The sequence below is a fragment of the Dipteris shenzhenensis genome, chromosome 28, assembly GCF_047967505.1.
Source record: "Dipteris shenzhenensis isolate YYH24624 ecotype China chromosome 28, Dip_SZ_1.0, whole genome shotgun sequence".
NCBI lineage: Eukaryota > Viridiplantae > Streptophyta > Polypodiopsida > Gleicheniales > Dipteridaceae > Dipteris > Dipteris shenzhenensis.
This window is the reverse complement of record NC_141623.1, coordinates 14,960,778-14,971,527: the sequence shown is the minus strand read 5'-3', so window position 1 is coordinate 14,971,527 and position 10,750 is coordinate 14,960,778.

Sequence of the window (10,750 nt, the reverse complement as noted above, 5' to 3'; positions counted from 1 at the left end):
GCATAACATGCAATCAAGTACACCCGAGAACATTTAGTAAGAAAGGATGAATCCAATACCAAACGCACCCGGCGTCTCCACCAAAAGATGTGACATGAAGTTGGGGGTAATAAACTTCACGCACCTCTTCACTTCCTGCTGCTTTCGAACTGACTGCCAAAGATATTTATCATTGAGAATGGGACATTAGAAAGAAGCTTTTATGCCAAGATACCACACCATACTTTCCTCCCTCAGATGAGAATGAAGATGGTAACATTCCAAGTGATGTAATCAAGCATAGGGAGAAGGAAAGGATTAGCAGAGGCCATAATCTCAACAAGCCGGTCTGCACCAAAGAGAAGAGTGATACGTTATTGAAAGAAGATATTGCGGCTCAACATGACATGAACTGATATATATCGAGAAGTTTGAAGGGGCTGATTGGGTCGGATGGGTAGATTCCGAGGAAACATTGCACCTCCTTCATAGACACCTTTATACTTAGCTCTAAACACTCTACAAACTGTCATTAGACACAAAGGCCTATAACTTTCAGTAGAGACATGATATCAGAGATTCAATCACACAAAGAGATGCATCTTGAGATGGCTCCGCGCTGATATAAGTTTCATTGAAAACAGATAGACGGTTGAAGAGATATGGACAGTTTACTGGAAGGGGGTAAAAATTGTCATGAAAACAGACTGTCAGACACAGAGACTCATAACATTTTGCAACAGTATCTGATTCAAGATCTAAGCACCTAGAGACATGCGCCTTAAAGAGAGCTTCGTGCTGATATATGTTTCATAAGAAACAGAGAAGCGGCCAAAAAGTTATGGACAGTTTACTAGATGGGAGTAAAAACTGTCATGAAAACAGACTGTCAGACACAGAGAATCATAACTTTTTATAGCAGTATTTGATTCAAGATCTGATCACATACAAACATGCGCCTTAAAGAGAGCTTCATGCTGATATAAATTTCATTACAATCAGACTACCGAGCAGAAAGTTATGAGTAAAACACTAACAGGGGGTCAAACTGTCATGAAAACTGCCCTCCACCCATGCTAATTTCGCCTGAGCAAGATGCTCCCTCAAGACTCCACCTTCATCAACGATCCACCCCTCATGGATTTTGCCTAGAAGAGGGTAAGAAGCTTGCATGGTGGCTCAGGAAATAGATGGACCATGTGTGCACAATGAGCAGCCGAATAGAAAGAACTTTTAAGGCTTTGAAAGAAAGAAAAGGGAAGAGACACTCAAGAGAGAGAGAACCTGAAGTGACCGTTACAAATAGAGTGAGAATCCACTCCCACACTACAAACACAAGGGAGAAGAAGAGGTTTCATACATACAAGAGGGAGCGGAAGCTCCAAGACTACTCATAGAGAGAGAATAAACTAGAGAGAGATGGACTCAAGAGTCTACATAAGAGAATATCTACAAGAGGGAGAGAAGGCTCATGGAAGAGGCTTGGGGAGACTAGAGCTACAACAACATGAGGCCTAATGGTGGAAGAGATTGATGAACAAGGGAGAGGAGGGCTGCTTTTATAGAGATTTTGTTACCCTCCTTCACCCATTTACAATTGCTACCTGTGGATTCCTTTCCCCATCAATCACATAAGCACGTATGTCACCATCCATGTCCTTTTTGGCTACTCTTGCCATGTGTCCCATCACAAGATGCTCAAGACTCTTAAAATATTGAGAAAGTCAAGAGTCTCCTCACATGGAGCCCATAGGGACCCTCTCTTTTCCACATGTCCACATCCTCCTTATTCCACATAGGAGTTCTAGAAGGATTCCTCTTGACTTCACACTCCTCCACATGCCTTCCACACGCTTGGCATGTGGCCTCTCTTATATTATTGGAACACATGGACATGAGCCCACCTCTTTATATGACTCACTCTTCCTATTTTCTAAAAAACTCCATAATATCCCATACACAAATAACTCTCACCCCATACCAAGGTATTTATAATTCATACCTATGGTATTTACAATGAGCCATTCCACTCATCCTCTCCATCCCATACAATATCATAGAAAATAGAAATAAGTGAGAGCCGCTAGGCTATCACTTGATACTCAAACTCTTATCAAACATACAGAAAAACAATACCAATGCCAAATTAAAAATATCAATTTTTGGCATCACACCACCTTTTATTTTTGCACATAGTCCTCAGACTATTTGTTGCCAGGCATGGACCATGGATGCAACTTCACAAGCTCAATGATCCATGGATGCACCTTCAGGACCTCAATGATCTATGAATTGTCTTCAGATGCTAGATTTGAAACACTTCACCAAACCGGCAATAAAAAGAGATAGGTTATTGCCTATTAGATCTAGCTTCCCAAAGCTTTGAGTACCATAAAGATTCCACACTATTTAGAATTCCACTTTGTGCAAGATCTTCAACTTTGTGTAGCCCCACACACGGTAGAAAGGAATCGCCTCATGGCCCGCTTCTCTCTCACTTTGAAGGCACCCATTCAACTGTGTGTGATGCTGCACAGTCAAAGGGAGTTGCCAAGGCAATCATCATCACAGAGTAATACATGATATCTCATGCTAAGAAATCATGAGAAATGCACACAAATCAAGTAGGCTATTCGATATTTTAATGTGAATGCAAGCAAGAGGAGAACCATTTTCTATGCTTTTGTGTTTGGTCATCCGCTTCTGTCCACCGCTAAAGCTTCTCTCTCAGCCTACACATTTCTACACGTATGCTTTGAGTATTGAAGTTTTTGAATTACATACTTAATTAGCTTCTCGCTTTGGGCATCAATGATGTGTTCAAGGTTGTTGGGGTTTTGCTTCATTGGTTCAAATGAATAAACATACTCACATGGCAAGTTTTTGAGAGGGAATGATGGATTTGAGTAAGGAGATAACTTATGTGCTCGTATAGCGAGAGAGAACCTGTGACAGTCTTCTATCTCAATTTAAGAAAGATTGCAACGTTGAAACTTGGGGTCTAGACCATATTGGCATGTGCTACAAGGAGAATTGGGAATGGACACTCGATAATGGGTGTAGCATGCTCTTATATTAGAAGTTTGAATGATTGGATTTCTATGTGATGGTCTTCTATCTCAATTTAAGAAAGATTGCAACGTTGAAGCTTGGGGTCTAGACCATATTGGCATGTGCTAAAAGGAGAATTGGGAATCAACGCTCAATAATGGGTGTAGCATGCTTTTATATTAGAAGTTTGAATGATTGGATTTCTGTGTGAGAAGCATCAGTTGACTAGACCTTTCAATTTTGTGGCTCTCCATGCTTTCACAATATGTGAGTATTCTATTGCTAAGGAAATAATCTCCGAGAATTTATTGGTTGCTGCTATTAAAGATTGACTACCAGCAAACATCAACTAATGTTAGAATTTATGTCTGTAGTGTGTGATTCTCATGTGATCCTAATGCCTTTCATAGTGGAAAACATATATTATTTACTTGAAAGAACATTTGTGGTATGATTTCTTCCAAGGATGTTGATTCCCTAGTCAAGCCCTTGGTGACTCATGTTATGCTAAGAAAATGTTAACCAAGGGGAGAGGATGGTGACTTGATCTTGTCAAGAGAATGCATCCAAGATATGACTTGGAAAAGGCATGGGTAGACACTGACCATGTTCAAAGGGTGTGTGGATGGACTACAACATGTTTATGACCATGGTATGAGGCTACACTATTAAAGAGTGTTATTGTCTTGATTGAGCATTGCAAGTCCACCTAGTGGTGAGCTTTCTATTTGCATTGTGCAGGACTCATCACCAATTTCCACATGTGAGTTCAAGAAATACGATTGGGAATCACTAGTGTTTTAACTATCAATTAATTTGTTAAAAAACTTGGATTAAATCCACCATAATTTCATGGGTTTGTGGTAGATAAGGCCAAAGAGAGATTTTAGTACTATGTATAATGGAGGGCTAGACAACATCTTTAGGGCAAAAGAGAGGTCATGTGTTTTTCATTAAAAGCAAGGACTGCAAAGAGTTACATGCAATACATATAGTACCAAAGACATTGACAAACAATTTTATAACACTGTAGTGCCTAGAGGAATGAAAAAACAAGGGAGGAGGCAATAGAACAATCACAAATCATGAGAGCATGGTGGAGAAACAAACAAGTAACACTCCATTCTTGGACCAATTGAAGCCTTTGTGGGAGGATAGGATAGCTCAAGGGGCTAACGTCATGGTTCAGGTAAGTAACATACATTTGGATTTGAGGGTGTTTGTTTTCTTTTGGATTGTAATGCAATTTAATTTGGCTCATTTGCAGTGGATTCTAAGGAACTTGCCAACACTCCAAAGACAAACTTGTCAGAATCCAAACATGGAATCTAGTAGGCATTGGAGGGTATATAAGGCAAATATCATTGTATGATGCTTGTGTTGGGGACTTGACTATTGCATCGTTGCAAATTGCACGGTGTGGCCAACACGAAAGAGGATTGCATATATTGCATTTGGTTCGTCATTGAAAAAACTCTCAAACTCGTTGCAAAAAAGCTCATCATTACCCCCCCCCCCCCAAACTACATAAGAGAATATCTACAAGAGGGAGAGAAGGCTCATGGAAGAGGCTTGGGGAGACTAGAGCTACAACAACATGAGGCCTAATGGTGGAAGAGATTGATGAACAAGGGAGAGGAGGGCTGCTTTTATAGAGATTTTGTTACCCTCCTTCACCCATTTACAATTGCTACCTGTGGATTCCTTTCCCCATCAATCACATAAGCACGTATGTCACCATCCATGTCCTTTTTGGCTACTCTTGCCATGTGTCCCATCACAAGATGCTCAAGACTCTTAAAATATTGAGAAAGTCAAGAGTCTCCTCACATGGAGCCCATAGGGACCCTCTCTTTTCCACATGTCCACATCCTCCTTATTCCACATAGGAGTTCTAGAAGGATTCCTCTTGACTTCACACTCCTCCACATGCCTTCCACACGCTTGGCATGTGGCCTCTCTTATATTATTGGAACACATGGACATGAGCCCACCTCTTTATATGACTCACTCTTCCTATTTTCTAAAAAACTCCATAATATCCCATACACAAATAACTCTCACCCCATACCAAGGTATTTATAATTCATACCTATGGTATTTACAATGAGCCATTCCACTCATCCTCTCCATCCCATACAATATCATAGAAAATAGAAATAAGTGAGAGCCGCTAGGCTATCACTTGATACTCAAACTCTTATCAAACATACAGAAAAACAATACCAATGCCAAATTAAAAATATCAATTTTTGGCGTCACACCACCTTTTATTTTTGCACATAGTCCTCAGACTATTTGTTGCCAGGCATGGACCATGGATGCAACTTCACAAGCTCAATGATCCATGGATGCACCTTCAGGACCTCAATGATCTATGAAGTGTCTTCAGATGCTAGATTTGAAACACTTCACCAAACCGGCAATAAAAAGAGATAGGTTATTGCCTATTAGATCTAGCTTCCCAAAGCTTTGAGTACCATAAAGATTCCACACTATTTAGAATTCCACTTTGTGCAAGATCTTCAACTTTGTGCAGCCCCACACACGGTAGAAAGGAATTGCCTCATGGCCCGCTTCTCTCTCACTTTGAAGGCACCCATTCAACTGTGTGTGATACTGCACAGTCAAAGGGAGTTGCCAAGGCAATCATCATCACAGAGTAATACATGATATCTCATGCTAAGAAATCATGAGAAATGCACACAAATCAAGTAGGCTATTCGATATTTTAATGTGAATGCAAGCAAGAGGAGAACCATTTTCTATGCTTTTGTGTTTGGTCATCCGCTTCTGTCCACCGCTAAAGCTTCTCTCTCAGCCTACACATTTCTACACGTATGCTTTGAGTATTGAAGTTTTTGAATTACATACTTAATTAGCTTCTCGCTTTGGGCATCAATGATGTGTTCAAGGTTGTTGGGGTTTTGCTTCATTGGTTCAAATGAATAAACATACTCACATGGCAAGTTTTTGAGAGGGAATGATGGATTTGAGTAAGGAGATAACTTATGTGCTCGTATAGCGAGAGAGAACCTGTGACAGTCTTCTATCTCAATTTAAGAAAGATTGCAACGTTGAAACTTGGGGTCTAGACCATATTGGCATGTGCTACAAGGAGAATTGGGAATGGACACTCGATAATGGGTGTAGCATGCTCTTATATTAGAAGTTTGAATGATTGGATTTCTATGTGATGGTCTTCTATCTCAATTTAAGAAAGATTGCAACGTTGAAGCTTGGGGTCTAGACCATATTGGCATGTGCTAAAAGGAGAATTGGGAATCAACGCTCAATAATGGGTGTAGCATGCTTTTATATTAGAAGTTTGAATGATTGGATTTCTGTGTGAGAAGCATCAGTTGACTAGACCTTTCAATTTTGTGGCTCTCCATGCTTTCACAATATGTGAGTATTCTATTTTTAAGGAAATAATCTCCGAGAATTTATTGGTTGCTGCTATTAAAGATTGACTACCAGCAAACATCAACTAATGTTAGAATTTATGTCTGTAGTGTGTGATTCTCATGTGATCCTAATGCCTTTCATAGTGGAAAACATATATTATTTACTTGAAAGAACATTTGTGGTATGATTTCTTCCAAGGATGTTGATTCCCTAGTCAAGCCCTTGGTGACTCATGTTATGCTAAGAAAATGTTAACCAAGGGGAGAGGATGGTGACTTGATCTTGTCAAGAGAATGCATCCAAGATATGACTTGGAAAAGGCATGGGTAGACACTGACCATGTTCAAAGGGTGTGTGGATGGACTACAACATGTTTATGACCATGGTATGAGGCTACACTATTAAAGAGTGTTATTGTCTTGATTGAGCATTGCAAGTCCACCTAGTGGTGAGCTTTCTATTTGCATTGTGCAGGACTCATCACCAATTTCCACATGTGAGTTCAAGAAATACGATTGGGAATCACTAGTGTTTTAACTATCAATTAATTTGTTAAAAAACTTGGATTAAATCCACCATAATTTCATGGGTTTGTGGTAGATAAGGCCAAAGAGAGATTTTAGTACTATGTATAATGGAGGGCTAGACAACATCTTTAGGGCAAAAGAGAGGTCATGTGTTTTTCATTAAAAGCAAGGACTGCAAAGAGTTACATGCAATACATATAGTACCAAAGACATTGACAAACAATTTTATAACACTGTAGTGCCTAGAGGAATGAAAAAACAAGGGAGGAGGCAATAGAACAATCACAAATCATGAGAGCATGGTGGAGAAACAAACAAGTAACACTCCATTCTTGGACCAATTGAAGCCTTTGTGGGAGGATAGGATAGCTCAAGGGGCTAACGTCATGGTTCAGGTAAGTAACATACATTTGGATTTGAGAGTGTTTGTTTTCTTTTGGATTGTAATGCAATTTAATTTGGCTCATTTGCAGTGGATTCTAAGGAACTTGCCAACACTCCAAAGACAAACTTGTCAGAATCCAAACATGGAATCTAGTAGGCATTGGAGGGTATATAAGGCAAATATCATTGTATGATGCTTGTGTTGGGGACTTGACTATTGCATCGTTGCAAATTGCACGGTGTGGCCAACACGAAAGAGGATTGCATATATTGCATTTGGTTCGTCATTGAAAAAACTCTCAAACTCGTTGCAAAAAAGCTCATCATTACCCCCCCCCCCCCAAACTACATAAGAGAATATCTACAAGAGGGAGAGAAGGCTCATGGAAGAGGCTTGGGGAGACTAGAGCTACAACAACATGAGGCCTAATGGTGGAAGAGATTGATGAACAAGGGAGAGGAGGGCTGCTTTTATAGAGATTTTGTTACCCTCCTTCACCCATTTACAATTGCTACCTGTGGATTCCTTTCCCCATCAATCACATAAGCACGTATGTCACCATCCATGTCCTTTTTGGCTACTCTTGCCATGTGTCCCATCACAAGATGCTCAAGACTCTTAAAATATTGAGAAAGTCAAGAGTCTCCTCACATGGAGCCCATAGGGACCCTCTCTTTTCCACATGTCCACATCCTCCTTATTCCACATAGGAGTTCTAGAAGGATTCCTCTTGACTTCACACTCCTCCACATGCCTTCCACACGCTTGGCATGTGGCCTCTCTTATATTATTGGAACACATGGACATGAGCCCACCTCTTTATATGACTCACTCTTCCTATTTTCTAAAAAACTCCATAATATCCCATACACAAATAACTCTCACCCCATACCAAGGTATTTATAATTCATACCTATGGTATTTACAATGAGCCATTCCACTCATCCTCTCCATCCCATACAATATCATAGAAAATAGAAATAAGTGAGAGCCGCTAGGCTATCACTTGATACTCAAACTCTTATCAAACATACAGAAAAACAATACCAATGCCAAATTAAAAATATCAATTTTTGGCGTCACACCACCTTTTATTTTTGCACATAGTCCTCAGACTATTTGTTGCCAGGCATGGACCATGGATGCAACTTCACAAGCTCAATGATCCATGGATGCACCTTCAGGACCTCAATGATCTATGAAGTGTCTTCAGATGCTAGATTTGAAACACTTCACCAAACCGGCAATAAAAAGAGATAGGTTATTGCCTATTAGATCTAGCTTCCCAAAGCTTTGAGTACCATAAAGATTCCACACTATTTAGAATTCCACTTTGTGCAAGATCTTCAACTTTGTGCAGCCCCACACACGGTAGAAAGGAATTGCCTCATGGCCCGCTTCTCTCTCACTTTGAAGGCACCCATTCAACTGTGTGTGATACTGCACAGTCAAAGGGAGTTGCCAAGGCAATCATCATCACAGAGTAATACATGATATCTCATGCTAAGAAATCATGAGAAATGCACACAAATCAAGTAGGCTATTCGATATTTTAATGTGAATGCAAGCAAGAGGAGAACCATTTTCTATGCTTTTGTGTTTGGTCATCCGCTTCTGTCCACCGCTAAAGCTTCTCTCTCAGCCTACACATTTCTACACGTATGCTTTGAGTATTGAAGTTTTTGAATTACATACTTAATTAGCTTCTCGCTTTGGGCATCAATGATGTGTTCAAGGTTGTTGGGGTTTTGCTTCATTGGTTCAAATGAATAAACATACTCACATGGCAAGTTTTTGAGAGGGAATGATGGATTTGAGTAAGGAGATAACTTATGTGCTCGTATAGCGAGAGAGAACCTGTGACAGTCTTCTATCTCAATTTAAGAAAGATTGCAACGTTGAAACTTGGGGTCTAGACCATATTGGCATGTGCTACAAGGAGAATTGGGAATGGACACTCGATAATGGGTGTAGCATGCTCTTATATTAGAAGTTTGAATGATTGGATTTCTATGTGATGGTCTTCTATCTCAATTTAAGAAAGATTGCAACGTTGAAGCTTGGGGTCTAGACCATATTGGCATGTGCTAAAAGGAGAATTGGGAATCAACGCTCAATAATGGGTGTAGCATGCTTTTATATTAGAAGTTTGAATGATTGGATTTCTGTGTGAGAAGCATCAGTTGACTAGACCTTTCAATTTTGTGGCTCTCCATGCTTTCACAATATGTGAGTATTCTATTTTTAAGGAAATAATCTCCGAGAATTTATTGGTTGCTGCTATTAAAGATTGACTACCAGCAAACATCAACTAATGTTAGAATTTATGTCTGTAGTGTGTGATTCTCATGTGATCCTAATGCCTTTCATAGTGGAAAACATATATTATTTACTTGAAAGAACATTTGTGGTATGATTTCTTCCAAGGATGTTGATTCCCTAGTCAAGCCCTTGGTGACTCATGTTATGCTAAGAAAATGTTAACCAAGGGGAGAGGATGGTGACTTGATCTTGTCAAGAGAATGCATCCAAGATATGACTTGGAAAAGGCATGGGTAGACACTGACCATGTTCAAAGGGTGTGTGGATGGACTACAACATGTTTATGACCATGGTATGAGGCTACACTATTAAAGAGTGTTATTGTCTTGATTGAGCATTGCAAGTCCACCTAGTGGTGAGCTTTCTATTTGCATTGTGCAGGACTCATCACCAATTTCCACATGTGAGTTCAAGAAATACGATTGGGAATCACTAGTGTTTTAACTATCAATTAATTTGTTAAAAAACTTGGATTAAATCCACCATAATTTCATGGGTTTGTGGTAGATAAGGCCAAAGAGAGATTTTAGTACTATGTATAATGGAGGGCTAGACAACATCTTTAGGGCAAAAGAGAGGTCATGTGTTTTTCATTAAAAGCAAGGACTGCAAAGAGTTACATGCAATACATATAGTACCAAAGACATTGACAAACAATTTTATAACACTGTAGTGCCTAGAGGAATGAAAAAACAAGGGAGGAGGCAATAGAACAATCACAAATCATGAGAGCATGGTGGAGAAACAAACAAGTAACACTCCATTCTTGGACCAATTGAAGCCTTTGTGGGAGGATAGGATAGCTCAAGGGGCTAACGTCATGGTTCAGGTAAGTAACATACATTTGGATTTGAGAGTGTTTGTTTTCTTTTGGATTGTAATGCAATTTAATTTGGCTCATTTGCAGTGGATTCTAAGGAACTTGCCAACACTCCAAAGACAAACTTGTCAGAATCCAAACATGGAATCTAGTAGGCATTGGAGGGTATATAAGGCAAATATCATTGTATGATGCTTGTGTTGGGGACTTGACTATTGCATCGTTGCAAATTGCACGGTGTGGCCAACACGAAAGAGG